The 18873-nt window shown below is 41.6% G+C and overlaps 1 protein-coding gene across 4 annotated transcripts in view; it reads right to left on the bottom strand.

Annotated features, from left to right (window-relative positions):
- Window positions 1-15309, bottom strand: part of ZNF609 (zinc finger protein 609) — a 209513-nt gene extending 194204 nt beyond the window's left edge. For 3 of the 4 annotated variants that reach the window (XM_025472497.3, XM_035708632.2, XM_035708633.2), the window contains exon 1: window positions 14829-14938. The gene's annotated coding sequence lies outside the window, so the exon portion shown is untranslated. Of the gene's footprint in view, window positions 1-14828; window positions 14939-15112 lie in introns of those variants that run through there. The other variant, XM_025472498.3, reaches the window with a different exon arrangement.
- Window positions 15310-18873: the final 3564 nt, after the last annotated feature.

The raw sequence follows: 18873 nt of genomic DNA, 5'->3' as shown, positions 1-18873 counted from the left end.
ATGAATAGTACAAAGTAAACTCAATCTTTAATTTATATTTTATCAATTTTCCAATATAGTTTTTAGTCTTTCCACCTCCAGACCCTTCTTATGGACATACCACATTTGAAATCTACACCAGTCCCTTAGTGTAGTGAAAACGCCACTTACAACTTGAAGTAATAGATTTTCACTACGAGATTCAGTTTATCCTTTAATTCTTCCTAAAATCTTGGGTAGATGTACTCGATCTAATCCAGTTTATTGATGTGACCAAGAAAAACCTAAGCAGCCAAGGGAAAAAAATGTTGGAAAAACTAAATAAATGTTAACATTTCTGGGATAATTCCTTGGGACGTCTTTATATTTTTCCGTACTTTTTGTGCTTTGAAAAAGATTAATTCATGTTCTAATCAGGAAAAAAAAAAAAGTTAAGCATCTATCATTTGACCTAGAAACTTTAATCTGCTTAGGAGGAAGGGAAAAACAGGAGTGGAAATTCTCTCATGTTTTCCTCCCTGAATGCATCCTTCACACCATGATCAAGTAATGTTACCAATTTTCTAGCTGCCTTTCCATTTTTAACATGTCCCTTTAAAAAACAAACAGGAAACTCTTACCATCAGCTGTGCAAAAAGGCTTATCAATTTCATCTTTTTTTTTTCTTTCACCTAATTTCTAAGTGGCACTCACCCATCATCACTTTGTGGGCTTCTTTGGCCTCAAATGAAAATGCCTGTTTTTTATTTTTTTATTAAGATTTTACTTAAATAAATAAATAAAAATTTTAAAAGATTTTATTTATTTATTCATGAGAGACAGAGAGAGAGAGAGAGAGCAGACACACACACAGGCAGAGGGAGAAGCAGACTCCATGCAGGGAGCTGAACGTGAGACTTGATCCAGGGTCTCCAGGATCAGGCCCTGGGCTGAAGGCGGCGCTAAACCACTGAGACACGCAGCTGCCCAAATGCCTGTTTCTTCTCTCCACAGCCTTTAAGACTATGCCAAATAACCATCTGTTTTGTATGGTCCTTTTGATCCCTAGCTTTCCTTTAGCATTCTAGTACAACGGCTTTTAAGCCTTTAAACTTGCAGGTTATCTGCCCCCTAAAACCTTTCTTTCTACTTTTCCTAATGTACATACTTGATCATAGCTCCATTTCTTAAAACTGAATCCCCATGTGATAGATTTTGTTCTCCCTCTCCCTGAAAAATGCTGAACTTGGTCAATATATGATTAATATTTTTTGTTTGGTTGAGAATTAGATCAGATAATTTAATTTACTGGCCCGGTAAAATGCATGCACAGAGCCCACTACAGGAATGACGCTTGGTACGTCATGGTTAGTACAGTAATTCTTGAGGCTTCCCAGTTGGCTGGAAGGAAAAGAGCCAAGATATGAATACTATTAAATGGTGTTGACCTACAGAAACCTTTATCAATTGTTCGTTCCTCAAAGTAAAATGCATTTCCTTCTTTGCTTTGTAGGTTCTAAAGCTGCCAACTGAAGTAGTTTGTCTTATTCAAAACTACATCTTCAAAAAAAAAAAAAAAAAAAAAAACTACATCTTCATCTTTGTTCCCAATGAAGCATTTAACCAGTCCATGTCTAAACAAACTGCGTATTACTATTATCTGGCTTCATTATACAGCTTCTTTAATTTCCTTTAAGAGTTTCAACTCAGGGGACACCTGGCTGGATGGCTCAGCAGTTGAGCATCTACCTTCGGCTCAGGGCATGATCCCAGAATCCTGGGATTGAGTCCTGCATTAAGCTCCCTGAAAGGAGCCTGCTTCTCCTTCTGCCTAGGTCTCTGTTTCTCTCTCTCATGAATAAACAAATAAAATCTTTAAAAAAAAAAAAAAAGTTTCAACTCCATCATATTATTTTGATTAGGAATGTGACACTTTGGGCAGCCCGGGTGGCTCAGTGGTTTAGCGCCGCTTTCGGCCCAGGGGGTGATCCTGGAAACCTGGGATAGAGTCCCACATCGGGCTTCCTGCATGGAGCCTGCTTCTCCCTCTGCCTGTGTCTTTGCCTCTCATTCAATCTCTCTCTGTCTCTCTCTCTCATAAATAAAATCTTTAAAAATAATAATAAAAAAATAATAAATAAATGTGACATTTTTATTTAAGCAAGGATTTCAATCCTTATAAAAATGTAATACCGTGCTGTTTCTATCATTCCTATTAGTGCATTGCCTAGCAGCCCCACATTTCAACGATTAGTGTCCTATCAGGTACTTAAAATGTGAATTAAATTATTATATCATTATTTTGCCTCCCAAGAAAGGAGAAGAGAAAAAAATGTATATAAGGATGACGGAAATGGCACTAATCATGTTTACGTCAGTAACACTTTCAAATAAATCTAATGCTTCAGATCATATATTCAGGTAAAACATATTATAGATCTGTTGCTGGAACAAAGTGTCACTTCACTGTTATGTCACCTACCGCAATGTGACCTTGTTAAAACTGAATTTCTTTCTTATATAAAGGTTCAAGGGAAAGAATATTGCCAAACACTGCCCTGCATTTCTCTGTCAGACAGTGTTATGGAACTCATCTGAAATCCACACTGCCAAGATTTCTAGCTCTGGTAAGACTGGAAGGGCCAACTAATACAAACCACAGAAACATTACTACTGAAAAAATAGTTTTCACTAGCAAACTAAGCTATGTTAAGGCATTTTTACTAATAAAGTAATACACCTTGGTCAATTAAACAAAGATCCTTTCAAACCACGAAAGCAAAAAAACAACATACACTTGAATTAACAGCTGCTGGCCTTAAAGTTCACAATATCAGAAATATATTATTGTACCATTCAAGAACATGTAGTGAGAATCTAGGACTTCAAGATTGATATAAAGCAAATTCTGAGAAAAGCCATGTGAAATCTGCTTAGAAGCCCACCTAATCATCTGCCTAAATGTAACAAATTTTTCTTAGCATGGACTGGAGTTCAGTGAGAACCTTTATTCTAAAATTACATACCAAAAAAAGCACATTTTTATGGAATGGCAAATAGGTTTCCTTGTGTACTACAACTGCACAAGTTGATGTATAAATAACTAAAAACAGTGTTCAGGTACCATGCACCTCAGCTACTTCAAATAGCATACAGTATAACCAGCTGAGAGCTTGACATCCACAAGTTGCATTCTACATAACCCAAGGACAGAACTAAGACATTCCATTTCTTGTAATATTAGGTAGGAATTTTAGCTTCTAGCCAATTACCAAAGTGGCAGTCTGGCCTAAGGGATTTCTGTTTCCTATCAGCTTCGTGTAAGCAAAAAAGGAATGAGGTAACAGGAAAAATAATGAAGAAACAGAAGAATTAGAAAAGGGCAAGCAAGGAAATTATACTAAAATTTATAATACACAAGTGAAACGAGAGAATCTAGACATCATGAGACATCTTCATCCTCAGGCTAATGCATTAGGTACTGAAACTTCCAGAATACAGCTAGCTATATGTTTAGAGGAAGTCAAAATACCACAAACCTGAAAATTCAATTTTTAAGCTGGGAGCAGAGTGCACACTCCTTGAAACCTTATTTTTAAAGAGCTACCTTAAAGTTGCTAAAGCCCCACCACAAAGGTCATGATATTGGGCTATTCCCCTTGAGATAGGAGATAACTCTGAGGCCTACCTCATCCTTTACTCTAGGCATCCAAGGCCCAGTCAGCAGAAGGGTAAATCCTACCCCTCAGGGAACTAGCTACCAGGCCTCCAGTTCTACCCCTGGTGTCTTCCAGACATGACTGACTGCAATTTTCACCATGATTAACTTCCAGGAATGCCAGCCAGAGGAGCAGCCAGGAGAAAAGAACATAAGGAGTAGCTGTTTCCCCCTCTATGTCAGCTGGACTCTTTGAACAACTGCAGACACTGCCTCTTTCTCTCTACTAGGCAGAGCAGCATTCAACAACCTCAGCAAAGTGCCTAACAACCAGTAACACACCACCACTACCACTACCACATTTCTCAAATCTGCCTATTCTGACCGTCTTATTCTGTTTAAAGATTTATTTTTAGAGACAGACAGACAGACAGTGGTGGAGGGGTAGGGGTGGAGAGAATCCTAAGTAGACCCTGCACTCAGCTCTGAGCCCAACTCAGGGCTCAATCTCACAACCCTGAGATCAGACCTGAGCCAAAACCAAGAGTCAGATGCTTAACCTACTGTACCACCCAGGTGCCCCTGACTTATTTAAAGCTGCAGCCCACCCCTCTCTCTCACCTGTTCTTCCTCCACACTAATCCCTCTTACTATGCTCTATTTTTTCTCATATCATTTATCAGCCTCATAATAATTATTTATTATGCTTAGTTCTAGATTCTTCTGTATAAAGATAAGATCCATGAGGTTGGGGTTCTTTTTTTTTTTTTTTTGGTCCATTGTGTTCACTGATAAATCTTAAGCAGCTAGAACAAGACCTCACATATAGTTAGGAATCTGATAAATATTTATAGAATGAAAGAAGTAAGAAAAACTAAAAAGACTTCCCAGAGGTCAACAATACCCAGAGGGCCCAACAGTGCCTATATTCCTCTAATAGAATCAGTCTGGTTCCCATGTCTGACCTACATTGCCTCCACCTGCCATGTACTTACTCCTCCCCCTCCCCAAAGTCTTCCATCAACTAGGATATATGGAACCACAGTACTGCTGCAGGCAGTAAATGCAACAAATGCTTGTCCTTGAGTCTGAAGGATTCCTGAAAGCTTTCATAGTCTGCCTTCTTCCTAGGTTATGCAGTTTGGGATAAAATGTGTGAATGAAAGTTACCTTAGCATAAAAGGAAGCCTGAAAAAAAAATTACAAGAAGTTTGTTTTCAAAAATCAAATTCCAATTCAATTTAGCAAGCATTAATTAAGCATAAAGTTATATTCAAAAAAGCAGTGGGCTAGAAGCCATGAGAAACAGAGGAGACACAGTGTCTTCTGCAGTTCAGAACAAGGGAGGAAAAATATATTCACAAATAATTATAATTAAAGACAACATGTGAGAAAGTACTTGCTAGAGATCCTAGCAAGGAGAGCGATACAGAGAAGATGAAATCAATTCTGGAGATAGTTGGGTGGGAAGAAAAGGGTTAAGAAAGGCTTCGGGAAGGAGATGAAATTTTTTTGCTAGGTTGAAGGAAGGGTCAGATTTGGAGTTGAATGCTTTGGAGCAGGAAGGGTCATTTCAACGGAAAAGAAAAAAATAAGGTGTTCAGAGTGAAAAAACGCACGGTAAGCTGAAGGAATGGCTGTTAAGAAGAGTGAGAAATAAGTAAGGCTGAGGAAGGCCAAGGTTGGTCAGACTACAGAGGATGTGGAGTACTGGCCCATGCGGGCAAAGAGAGCCATTTAAGGTTTTTCAGCAAGAAGTGAAATGATAAAAACTGTATTTTTAAAAATATATGTGGGGGGGAGGGGGGTGCGGGGAACGACACACACAGAGCTAGCTCAACCAGCAGAGCATGCAACTCTTGAACCCAGGGTTGTGAGTTCAAGCCCCACGTGGATATAAAGATTACTTAAAAATACAATCTTAAGAGGCGACTGGGTGGCTCAGTTGGTTAAGCATCCAACTCGTGATTTTCACTTAGATCATGATCTCAGGTGGTGAGATCAAGCCCTGCATCAGGCACTGTGCTGGGAGTGGAGCTTGCTAGGATTCTCTTTGCTCCTTTGCTCCAGCCCTCTCAAGTGAGCACTTGCTCTAAAAAATAAAATAAAATAATTAAAAAAATAATTTAAAAAACCCAACTGGGATATCTGGCTGGCTAAGTCGGGAACATGCAATTCTTGATCTTGGGGTCATGAGTTTGAGCCCCATGTTGGGTGTAGAGATTACAAAAATAAATAAGTAAGTAAGTAAGTAAGTAAGTAAGTAAATAAAACTTAAAGGAGGGCAGCCCGGGTGGCTCAACAGTTTAGCACCACCTTCTGCCCAAGGCCTGATCCTGGAGACCAGGGATGGAGTCCCACGTCCCGCTCCCTGTAGAGAAACTGCTTCTCCCTCTGCCTGTCTCTCTGCTTGTCTCTCTCCCCCTGCGTGGAGCCTGCTTCTCCCTCTGCCTGTCTCTCTGCCTGTCTCTCTCTCCCTCTCTCATGAATAAATAAATGAAATCTTAAAAAATAAAATAATAAAATAAAACTTAAAGGGGCATGTGGGTAGCTCAGTTGGTTAAGCATCCAACTCTTGATGTCAGTTCAGGTCTTAACCTCAGGTTTGTGAGCTCAAGCCCCATGTTGGGCTCCATGCTCGGCATGGAGCCTACTTAAAACAAAATTAAAAAAAAAAAAAAAAAAAAAAAAAGATAAGGGACGCCGGGGTGGCTCAGTGGTTAAGCGTCTGCCTTCGGCTCAGGGCATAATCCCAGAATCTGGGATGGAGTCCCACGTTGGGTTCCATGCAGGGAGCTTGCTTCTCCCTCTGCTATGTCTCTGTCTCTCTCTCTCCCTCTCTCTCTCTGTCATGAATAAATAAATAAATCTTAAAAAAAAAAAAACATAAAACAACTGCACTGGGGTTCCTTGTTATATACTTTTCTAGAACCAAATTCTTTCAGAGCACTTTAGTTCATGGTCATATATTTATCAGTTGATTGTTGGTCTCCCCAACTACACTTACAAGTCCTGAAAGGAAAGGGGCCATGTCTGGTCTGACACTTAAGTGCTCAATAACCATCAGTTAAGTGAATAAATAAAAACTGTAATTATATTGGGGCACCTGGCTGCCTCAATGGTGGAGCTGATGACTCTTGATCTCAGGGTTGTGAGTTCAAGCCCCACGTTGGGCATTGAGCTAATATTAAAAAAAATTATAATAATATTGCAGCAGTCTATAATATGAAATACAGAAAGAGACATTAACTATGATGAAGGCCTGAACTAGGTCAGGTGAAAAAGCAAAGCTAAAGGCAAGATATTTAGAATAATCTAATTTTAGTGAATGATTAGATGAGGTAGAGAGGAAGAAAAGAACCAAATAGGAGTCCAAAGTTTTGTGCATGGCAACTGGAAGAAGTATAATGCTTAGGAGAGAAAAGAGTAGGCAGGTTTCAGAAATGATGGACTGGAGGTACATTTGTTTTTTTGTGTGTGTGTTTTTTTTTAAATTTATGATAGTCACAGAGAGAGAAAGAGAGAGGCAGAGACATAGGCAGAGGGAGAAGCAGGCTCCATGCACCAGGAGCCCGATGTGGGATTCGATCCCGGGTCTCCAGGATCGCGCCCTGGGCCAAAGGCAGGCGCCAAACCGCTGTGCCACCCAGGGATCCCCTGGAGGTACATTTGAAAGCAGATGCCAAATAAAAAAATTTTCTCTCTTCCTTTAGATTCATATACCCCAAAGACTGCACAATTCCAATTTCTCTTTTTATAGTTCCATTTCTAATACCATTCTTTAAGATTGCTCTAGAAGGATTACTTCGAGAACAAAGATAAATGCTGAGTTTCACATCAAACTTTAGAATTTGTAACTGAAATTTATAAGGTACATTCTAGAAGAACATCCACTTCTGCTCACATAAGTGAAAGTTCACCCTAACAAAACCCAAAGTGTCCACCTAGAAATGTTGCTAGGAACATTTTTGGTAACATGCCAAAAGCCCGCTAGCCGTACTTTGTACATAGAATATTGCAGACACTGCTGCCTTTCCCTACAAATACTGAACTACAGCCTAAGAAACTACAGGTACAAGTATGCAATGCAGTACCAAACCTGCAATATGGCCTAATTGCCAGGATCTGGATTTCATTCCTGGTACGGTTTGATTACCAAGGGTTGCATGGCATCTACTCTGGCCACTTTCCAATTCAATACCCTACACATCTTAATATCCTATACATCACCTGACATTTAAAAAACAAAACAAAAACCCATCTACAAAAACAATTTAGATTTCTAATATATACCTTTCTAAAATCTCATATTCAATTGGAGCACTTCCCAAAATAATCTTTAGATTACCTAAAAATTAGTAATATGCTAAAGATGGCTGGGAACAAAGCAAAGCACTCCTAGGACTTTTTTGAGTCCAAAACAAACAATAGTTCCACTCACCAAATTTTTCTATTACAGACTAATGGATGTTTCAAATGCAAATTTAAAAACAGTGAATGCTTCTTCTAATGTTCAAAGGTAGATTAAACGTGATTTTTGCTATGTTAACAAAGAAAGGCTATAAGACCACCATCATAACACTCAAATAATGGTGCTATTGGAAGTCCCCAAGCCAAGAATTAACTAGGAAATGCTGATAAAATCCTTACTTGAGGAATTAACTTGGTTATGCAATTTTATTCCTTTAAACTGCTTTAAAGCAAAATTTCCTAATATTATCGTCAATTCCAAAATTCCTACTATCACCTACCAGCTTTTTATCCCTCAGTCCCTTTTACAGGGCATTTAAGGGATCTTCCCTGTTAGTCTTACTTCACCAAATGTCATCAAGTTAGCGTTTTTGGCATTAAAAATCACATAATTTTATTTTCCAAACAAAACACAGCAGGCAATCATATTTAATCCCAAGAAGTCAATTCAAAGCAAGTTTTGTACTAATTGGTCAAAAATGGAAAAGTACCCAACACACCTCCACGATCAGTCCTATCTGGCTCAAAGATTTCAGATATAAGATATTTTAAAATGTTAGATTGCTGGCTTAACACACAAAATTACTTCCAGCAAATCTTTTGAGGTATAATTTCCTTCTCACAAGCTGAGGTTCTTTTTCTACAGCTTCCTAATTCCCACTCCTATGGTTTGAGCAGACTAGAAAAAAAATATATTTGACAAGCTAGTGAACCTGCACAATAAGTGCATAAGACCATCTAAAAGAAGATGGCCTAGTAAAAAATGCACAGCATAAGCTTTACAAACATATCAAAAAGTGAGGGTCAAGCCCCAGAGAACTAAGGCTGTACTCATTAGCCTTTCTGTATACTGACTATATTTTTGACACAGCAATAAAAAAAAACTGCTCACTTATGTCAACCAATTTGTCCTGTTCTTCCAATCTTAGCATCATAAAATTCTACAGCTAAATGGAACCTTAAGGGATGATCTTGTTTAATGTACTCATTTTACAAATAAGGAAAGTGAAAACAGTGGAGTGACTAGCACAAGGTCACACAGCTAGTTAAAAGCACATCAGATGAGAACTGGGGTTTTATGACACCTATTCTATGCTTTGAAAAATTGGATTAGCAAAGAAAAAACGTAACACTCTTAAATCAGACAATAACTTAACTGGAACTAAGCCACACAAAAATAAAATTAATCCACATAAGGAGAGCAAAGGGTTAGAACAGGAAGTACCCCAAATTAAACTGAAAGCAGCAACACCTGTTCAGCCAACCCAGGGGTCTCCTAAGGACATCACCTCACACATATTTTCTGAACCATTTTATTACTATGTGCCAGGATGTGTGTCCTGTGTGTCTGTGAAAGGCACCTCCTCAAGACAAGGGCACAATGACCCCAGTGGCAAACAAAGGTCTGGAAAATGATAACTTCTGGTATAGATAACTGATGGCACTAAAGGAACCCACAAATGTGCCAACAGTCAAAAAGGACTGAACTTGAAGGGTATACAGAGAGATTGCTGGGAGCAAGTAATCATGAAAACGGTGTAAGAATAAAAATCCAAGAGAGCAAAGTTGGCCATACACTAATGACCAGAGAGCACAATAAAAAGAAGGCAGTTTCAGAGCTTGCCTGACATCAGACAGCTCTCACCTGCAAAAGAAAGAAGGAAAAAATTCTCACAGAGACAAGAGAAAGATTGGAGGTCTGCTCCTGAGTGATGGACTAGATATGACCTAATAGGTATTCGCCATCTCTTATTTCTGGGACTCTGATCCAAGAACAAACAGCAAGAGGACCATGAAAAATCAGCCCTGTTGGATCTGGAGTTCTGCCTTGACAAGATATAAAGCTCATTCACAGATCTGACTGTGCTCATGAGACTGCAGTTCAACTCCTGCTGCTAGAGCAAGGGGAGGGGTAAGGAAGACAGAAAGGGGTGAGTGGGAAGGAGGTGGAAGATCTGGGTTGTGACTATAATAGCTACAGTAATTAGAGTGTTTCCAAGCTGCTGGAGAAGTCTTCAGAGCAGGGAACTAGGATGAGAGATGGGGGGAGGGGAAGAAGCATGAGAAAGCAAACTACTGAAAATGCTAGGAAAGTATATGGTGGTGGTTTGTGAACAGTTTAAAACATATAAACAAACAACTGTGATGGCTTCATGTGGGCAAATAAAGAAGTTTATATTCTTTCCTAGAAGTGAATACTATACAAATAACTGCTAGGCTCCCACTTAAAGCTAGGTTATGAACTAGGTTTAAGCAGATTATTGCAAATGTCCCCATCTTTGCCTCATACAGTTGCCTCCTTTTCCCCTAAATCAATCAATCAATCAATCAATCAATCACTCTATGTATCTAAGGTTCTCTCTGTATCCCTCTGAAAAACAAGTTAGAGCCTTCACTCCACTTGGAAAAGGGATTTCTGAACTCTAAACAATTAATATCCTTATTTCCCTTCAATCAACTGTTAACTGATATCCAGTGAATTCAATGAGAGAGAGAGATTCAACAGGAGCACACAGCCTGTTGTGTTGATCTAACACAGAAAATAACCAAAGGGCCCTAAAAAATAAGAAAATAAACACCCAAGTTACTTGTTCATATATTTTAGGATCTATGGCACTGCCTTCTATAATGGCACGAACATGTGAAAGAAAAATATTAACAGAAGATGATGATGGTAATCTACAAGAAAAACCTGGGAATTTACAAAAAACCTAAAAATAGAAAGTCCTCCTTCAAGTTATAGGAAATGCTATACTTGTTTTTAAGATAAATATGTAGTTGAAGTATTTCTTAACGTGATTTGGCTTGAGGTGATTTGATTTTAACAGTGATGTTAATCTCAACCCCAGAGAAGAGTTATAAAGATGCTGGGAGAAACTAAAAATGGAACAGGACATCTGAAGAGATGCAAACTTCATATGGAGATTTACATTCATAAAATAAAAACACATGCAAATTTCTTGAGGGAGGCATGTCAGGTAGACCTACACAAAAAGTCAATTATATCCTTTGCATAAAACCTGCTGGGTATTTTCCCAGTGGGCTAAATCTTTTTCACCACACTAAAAGCAAAGAATTTTCTCCTTCCCATTTCCCCCTAATAAACAAGCACTAGAAAACTGAATTACCACTATTTCCTTCCCATTCATAGGGCATACGACCAGAAATCAAGAAATACAGTAAGGCCGGGTAGGACCATGTCTAAGGCATATTACTCAGTATTCTAAAAGAAACACAGAGAAAGAAGAATCTCTTAACTCTCTTTCATTATCGTCTCACTAACAAACCTGTATCAGGCATTAAGAAATGTGAAACAAAGAGCAATTTCACACATATGAACTGAACCTAAACCACGGAAGACTCAGTATTTTCTTGTCACTGTGGCATGTGATTCTTTAACCACCTGCTCAATAATCCCTCTTCAGCTGCACAGCTGCTGCCAATTCCACATGCCCAGCTAGGCAGGTGCTTTGGTGAATTACCTGTTCCCTAGTGAAAAGAGTCCTTCACTGGCACTTAGTGGGCCCAGAACCTGCCAATCAGCAGCACCGATCTTCATTTTGTCTGTCACAGCCAACTTTTATGAGGTATCTTGAAGGCGTATTTAGCGCACTATGTGATTTTGTATTTTGTGGGGTTTTGTTCTTGTTGTTCTTTGTTTTTTTAAAGGGAACGGATTTTTAAAAATCAAGTAGAAGTGAGGATTCAGCTGCTGAAAAGAAAACTTGCCACACAACATAAGGCTGCCTTATCTCAGAGTGGCCCCATCTGTCTGGCAGTATTCCCATCCATGACTGGCTTTCCTCAAGGGAAGTAACAATTGCTCAGCTACCTTTGTAGCAGAAGAAAGCGGTAGTAGAAAGTGCTATGGTACCTGGCAGGAAGGAGAGAGGAAGAACTTCTGGAGATCACACATCATCCCTGTACTTAAGCCTCCATGGCTAAGTCCAGGCAGTAGTGTTCCGAGTCAATAAGTAAGGAGTGGCACTTCTACTCGTCAGAGCAATTGCTAAACCCCTCAACAAATTATCCTGTTCCAGTCGTTTAGTTGCTATATGCTAATTGCAACATAATTACTACCAGGAGCCAAAATTATGCTCCTATATCCTCCACAAAATAAGCACTAATCTGCCCAGCTATCTAGACCTCTCACAAGGAAACATTTTCTACCAAAAAAAAAAAAAAAAAAAAAAACCAAAGTGCTCTCTGAAAGATGGTCATAATCAGAAGACTCATAAGACTCCTTGTGGCAAGGGCCCAACTCTGAAACCACTAAATTTAATCAGGGCAAACTTAATAGGAGGCTTCTGCCTTCACTGTCACCTGACAGGATTCAGAATGAATGCTCAAACCTACGAGTAAAATGCTTTGGGCTCAGTTTAGCTGAGGCTTCACTCAGAGACCTTGGACAGGTAAGTTGGAAACAGCCAAGGTAAGTTGGAAACAGTCTAAAGGCAGACAATACTTCTAGTAAGACTTTAAACAGTTTTGTCATCAAGAACATGTTTCCTCCCAACACCTAAGTGGCGAATCATCATTTTAAGAAACTCATCGAAATAAAGGGACGAGGGATGAGGCAGGCAACATAATCACACTCGACACCTCAGAAAGACCTCTACCAAAACCTAAGGCTGAAGTTCCTATTCAACAATACCCTATAGGATATGGTTGGCTATTGTGTAGTGTGTGCAACTGCCCTCTCACAATGAGTCTGATTTCTAATCTCTTCTTAAAGAAAATTTTTCTTTAATATACTAAATGGAAACCTCATTTCTAATCCCAAATAATTTTTTACCCAACTAATAATACCTAAATACTATCTGGGCACTTCTATGAGATATTTACAGGGGAAAGGGCTTCTCCTAGTTTGTTCTCATCCTTCTCTCATTAAAACCCCCCCAAGACCTCAAATGATTTTTATGTTCATCATTTTGACAAATTTCTCCCTAATACAAAGGCAGAGATGGCCTTTCTGCACAATGAGCAAGTCATCTCTTTTCAACGGAATTAAAGATTGAAAGGAAAGTTGTTTTGTTTCCACAGTCCTTGCCTAGATAGGCAAATTCTGTGGCTTTTTTGTTGTGCAATTATTGCTGACCAGGAAGTCACCATTAGAAAGGTGACTTGGTCCTTGACTCCTTATCTTAACCCTGCAAAGGTTTTTGATGGTATTCCTAAACAAGCAAAAATCATTGTTGAGTGGCCCATCTCTATAAAAAGAAATATGATGGTTCACACAAGAGTGGAAACCTCCCCCTGGAGTCTTCTTCCTTAAAGGTCTGACACAAACATCGGGATTGAGTCTCCCAGACACTATTCCTCCACAACTTAGTACAGACTAGCCAAAGAGGCAGGCACAACATGGCTGGCATCCCCTATTCTTCTGAAAAATGTGTGCCAATGAGCTCTGCATTGTTCCTCACTCAAAAAGAAGAGCCTTTCTGTCTGGCCTCCTCCAATGGCAAGCCCCAGTCTGGAAAAGGAAGAAAATGGCACTGAGGAGCCTGGGAGATGGAGCATATCCAAAGCTCTCAGACAAGACTTGAACCTATGACCTTCACTGTGTACACAATAGGCGGGTGAGAGGGACCGGTTTATCTCTGCAGCAGCAGTTCTCAGCCCTGGGGTAGCACTCCCGATAAAATGACACAGACTATTGTGTGTGGCAGCAGAACAGTCATCTCCTCACAACAGCCTAAACCAGCACTCCCTCCCCCAAGACAAAGCAGCAGGGGTGAAATTAACTCAAGGCTGCAGAGCAAAGCCTAGTACAGAAAAGAGAGGCCTGTGGGGGATTGGGGACTCTCCTCAACCCCTGGGGCTCTGGACACATGGCTGGAAACAGACAGGCTTTCTCCCCCACCTTTCCCACTCTCGTTGAGGTAGGAAGCTGTTTCTTAGAGAATTTAATCATCTGTGATTTGCTCAGAAATATTCCCCCTGAAGGGCTCTGATCTCTCCACCCTGTGTGAGCCTAATTCCTAGAAGCTGAAATGACTGTTTGCTGCTGCCTGTTTCACAAACACACATTAATTGGTCAGATGTGTCTCCTCCTCCTCAACCCCAGAGGGAGGAAGGAGAATCTGAGCAAAGCACAGAGATGATCCAACCGTAATTACACATAAAGGGAAAAGAGGGCAGCATGGGTTTTTCCAAACAGGACAGGGTCACAAATCCTCCCGGGGGTACAAGGAGAGCAGTTAAGGGCCAGGCCCAGGGATCCCTCCATCTTGAAGAAAAGGATAGGAGTAAATGTGACCCGAGGACTGGAAGGAGCACACACCCACAACCTACTTACTGCACACTCCCGGCCACCTTGCTCCCCCCTCAGGGCCGCGCACACGTCCTGCTCTCAACCCTTCGCCCTAAACCCCCCTAACTCCCTGACCAGCCCCAGCCGCCCTAGGCCCCCCTCGAGATACCCAGACTCGCCACTAAAACTCTCTGGCCTGTCCCCGCAACCCGGCCAGACCCTAATCCTCTCTTGGGCACCCCTACCCGGAGGCTGAACCCGCCCCGGCCACGCTTTGAACTTCACCCCGCGCCCCTCGACGCCCCCTCCCCCACCCACGCAACGACCCCCCTCCCCCCAACACACCTTCCCCTCGCTCCGCCCCGGCCCCCCAACCCCCACTTCCTCCGTCAGGCGCCGCTGCCCCCGGCCCCCTCAGCCCCGGCCCCCCTCAGCGCCGCGGCCTCTCTCCTCCCCCAGCCCCGGCTCCACACAAAGCTCCGGACTCACCGCGCGGCCGGTCCCGGGAGCCGCCACCTCCGCCCGCCCGGGGCCCCGGGCCGTAGAGCCGCCGCTGCTACGGGGCCCAGGCCGCCATCCGTTCCCGCGGCCCCTCCCCCCCACCCCACCCCGCCTCGGCTCCGGCTCTCCGCCCCCTCCCCGCGCCGCTCCGCCCCGCCCGGCCGGTGCCGCTGTGTCCGGGGCCGCGGGTCCCTCAGCCGCCGCCACCGCCGCCGCCGCCGCCGCGATCCGGGACAACCAGGGCCGCCCCGAAGACCCGGAAACTGGACTACCGGGCCCTCGGATCCGGATTCCGGGCTGCTGTGGAGTCTGGAGCAGGAGTGCGCCGGGGAAACCCGGAACCTGGATGAAAGAGCCAAATCCTGGGCCTCGGAATGCGCGGTCACACGGAGCCCGGATTAGAGTCGCAGCTCTGGGAATGCTGGAAAACCCGGCGAGCCGGTTAAAAGACAGATAAACTCGAAGAAACCTGGATTGGAGAGCTCGAACCTAACGCTCTCTCCTCGTGGAAAGAACTCTCGCTGAACCAGACTTCCTCGCAGAGAGGTCTCTGGGGGAAGGAAGTATCATACCTTAAGTACACAAGGCACCAGTTCCGTAGGGGTCTTTCCACCATGGGGAGAGGCAAAGACCGTAAGGGGTCTAACGTGAACATCCACAAAGAACCAGAAGAGCAAGCGCAGCTCATAATGGTTTCATCCATTTTATCCTTTGGTTCGGCAAAATTATCAACCCCCTAATTTTTTATTCTTTGTTCTCCAGTTTTTCTTAGAATTACCGCATGTTTTCCTCTCCAAAATACCTACTTCTCATCTTCTACATCCCTTTTCATCTCACCAAATCTTGTTGATTTTTATTATCTAAAAGCCCTATGCGGTCCTTCTCGAACCCACTATTCTATTTCTCAGGACTGTAAGTTTTACCTTTCCCTACCTTTCATTCATGTGTGATTGCCCAGCGCACTACACGGTAGACATTCAGTCCATGTTTACGTGAAACCTTCCAAGCACCTCTCATTTGTGAAACATAAACTCATGACCTTTTCCCTTAAAACTTCCACCTCATTCCACAGCAAATTTCTCAAGGCTCTCCTTAGCCCCTCTTATGTCCTTCCTGTGTCCTTGATCATTTTAGCTCTGCAGTTTTTAATCTTTCCTTTCTTCCTTTATCCTGAGGCATCCTTTAACAGTGCCACTCAAGATAGTGTGTGACTTGGTGATACAGCCAGGTCAAAAAACCCCATTACTCTCCATCTACACACACACACACACAACACACACAGTACACAAGGTGGGGGAGTGGTTGGAGGGGGTGAGCTAAAGACAAACAGTAAGCCTGCCGGGTGTAGGATATTCAGCTCACCAATATTCAACTTGTACAAATACAGTACAGGGCAGGACTTATTACAGGTGACAGCACACTTCCAATCACTACTTGGCAATCTTACAAGTGAGGATTCAACTACTTAGAAGGTAGGCAAAGAGTAGGATTTGGTATTTTATACTTAGATGTGATTTAATTAAGGGTCAACACTCAGGTAGTCATCTACTGAAGAGCATGACCCTACCATTGGAGAGGACAAGACTGCAAAGATGGGAAGAAAAGGAAAATAAACAGTCCTACAGTGAACTTCAATTTTTAGCCAAAGAAAGTTCTCAAGCCTGGAAGAACTACCAAAAATTTTGAAGGGATTGATGTCCTGTACACTAAAAGAATCTTTAAGGTTTGACCTCCTGTTCCTCTAGACCAGGGGTTGGCAAATTATGGCTTACAAGCTCACCACCTGTTTGGTATGTCCCATGAGCTAAGAGTGGTTTTTACATTTTTTAATGGCTGAAAAATAATCAAAATATTTTGTGATGTGAGAATATGAAATTCAAATTTCAGGGTCCATAAATAAAGTTTTATGGGTTCATTAGCCACACTCATTCATTTATGCATTATCTATGGATTCATTTGCATTGTAATAGCAGAGTTCCATAGGTGTAATAGAGATTTGTATGACCTGGAAAGCCTGAAATACTTGCTTTCAGGCCCTGTACAGAAAAAGTGTACAGACCCCTGCTCTGAACAAGCACTGTCTCATAGAACTTTTTGCAATGATGGAAATGTTCTCTAATTGTGCCCTCCAGTTCAGAAGTCAGTAGCCACATGTGGCTGTTTGAGCCCTTGAAATTTGTGACAGAAAAATTGATTTCTTAATTTCATTTAAATAACCACAAGGGGCTAGTGGCTACCATATTAGTATAGCTCTAGACTCTTCTGTATTGACATTTTTTGCCCCTTGTGCCAATATCTTACTCCCTTCCTGTGTCATACCTCTGTATGGATTCTCCGTTCCCACAGTCCCTGACCCCAGCCCTATTTATCTGATTCCAAGCTAGAATACATTTACTGGGTTTTCTTTCTGGGCTCTCCATCGTCACAACTGATATTTGATCAGTTTACCAAGTTTCACCCCATGAATTAATTCACATTTTGTGCACACATATAAATGAACAGACGTTTACACAAGTTTCTTTGTGTCAGAGGATGGAACTGTGGCTATGTTCTTTCTTCTCCGCATGAGAGAAGTAGAAAAGCCCTCCACATGCTGGATCCCTTGTTGCTGCTGGAGCCTGTGATATGGATCACCTCCCTCCAAACACATTCACAGAAGCTGAGAACAGCAGATGTGTACTTGCTATTTGAATCTCAAGGAAAAAAAATTCCTTCATCACAAAGCTTTCTTTCCTCCCCCTAGGCCTAATAAACTGAAGTTAGTTGATTTCTCTAGTTTAATAGATGCTGCTTTTTTACTGGCCTTTTCTAGCTGGGCAAGAGAACAACCCCAACACTGTCTCAATCTTGGCTAGGAGTTCTAGCAAAAGCGTTAAAAAAAAATTTTACCAAACTAAATGAAATCCACATAAATGAGCTTTAGTAGAGACAGCAGTTAAAATGGAAAGAGATGAAGGGTTATAACTCATAAAAACCATAACTTTGTAATTATTCGAAAAAGTGATCTTTAAAGTCTAAATTTTTCACAGCTACACCCTAGGAAAAATGGCTTTCTGTAAACTCCAAGCTTAAAATGAAGAGGGGACACCTAGTTCTCTTTCCCTAAATTAGGTATAGCAAGGGAAAAAAAAGAAAAACAAAACAAAACAAAAAAAAAACCCTTACTCCATTCCAAACATCTGACTGCAAAGCCAAAGCCTCCTAAATCCTGACAGAGAAAGTATCGAGTTTCATATATATCCCACTCTGAACTTACATAATTGAGATAGGGTTTTGCCTAGAAAAACAAAAACAAAATCACTGTATCCTCCAGGTACTATACAAATTGAGAGCCACTGGACCCAATCATCCAAAAGGGGGCGCCGATACTTAGGTTGCAAAAGAAAAGCAGCTCAGAAATGTGAAACTTCCCTCAGGCCAAGCTGTCCCAAAGTTAAAAGGGTCAGTGCAAAGTGTTGTAAAGCACTGAAAGGCAATTCCTGGGTGAGTTTGTACTCAGGATGCTAAGAATTTCCACTAGGCTTTAAATTATGCTATTCATCACTGAGCAACAGAGGGCCATCTACCCCCCAGTCTCTCCCACACTTCCTCCCCGGTGTCCTACAAATAAAAGACAGACCTTACACCACCACCATGTGAACTAAAGACAGGCTTTCACAGTCTAACCATGAAAAGAAGTTTCCAAGTTACTCTGCCATTTACTTAGTGGCTCCAGCTGCATATTTTGGATGCTGAGGTGGGTTCTTGTAAACTTGTAATGTTCTTTTAAACTTTCTTATCACAGCACACAAAATGGTTGCATAACCTGAACTCTTGCAGCTCCTGATGTTTTTCTTTAGGCATGCACACACAATCTATCCAGGTGAAAAAATCAATCCAGACTCCTCTGTGCTGAGCTGTCAGTCACGTAAAAAGGCAGAAAACGTGTTGTTCCCTAGGTCCTTCACCTCCTGCCTTTCGGTTTTATTTTGGAATTCAGGAAACCAGACGATTTCTGTGCAGAATTCATGGTACTACTGCTTGGTAAACTATT

Source organism: Canis lupus, chromosome 30, assembly GCF_003254725.2.
Source record: "Canis lupus dingo isolate Sandy chromosome 30, ASM325472v2, whole genome shotgun sequence".
Classification (NCBI taxonomy): domain Eukaryota; kingdom Metazoa; phylum Chordata; class Mammalia; order Carnivora; family Canidae; genus Canis; species Canis lupus.
Note: the sequence above shows the minus strand (reverse complement) of the source record. Positions and strands in the feature narration are given on the sequence as shown.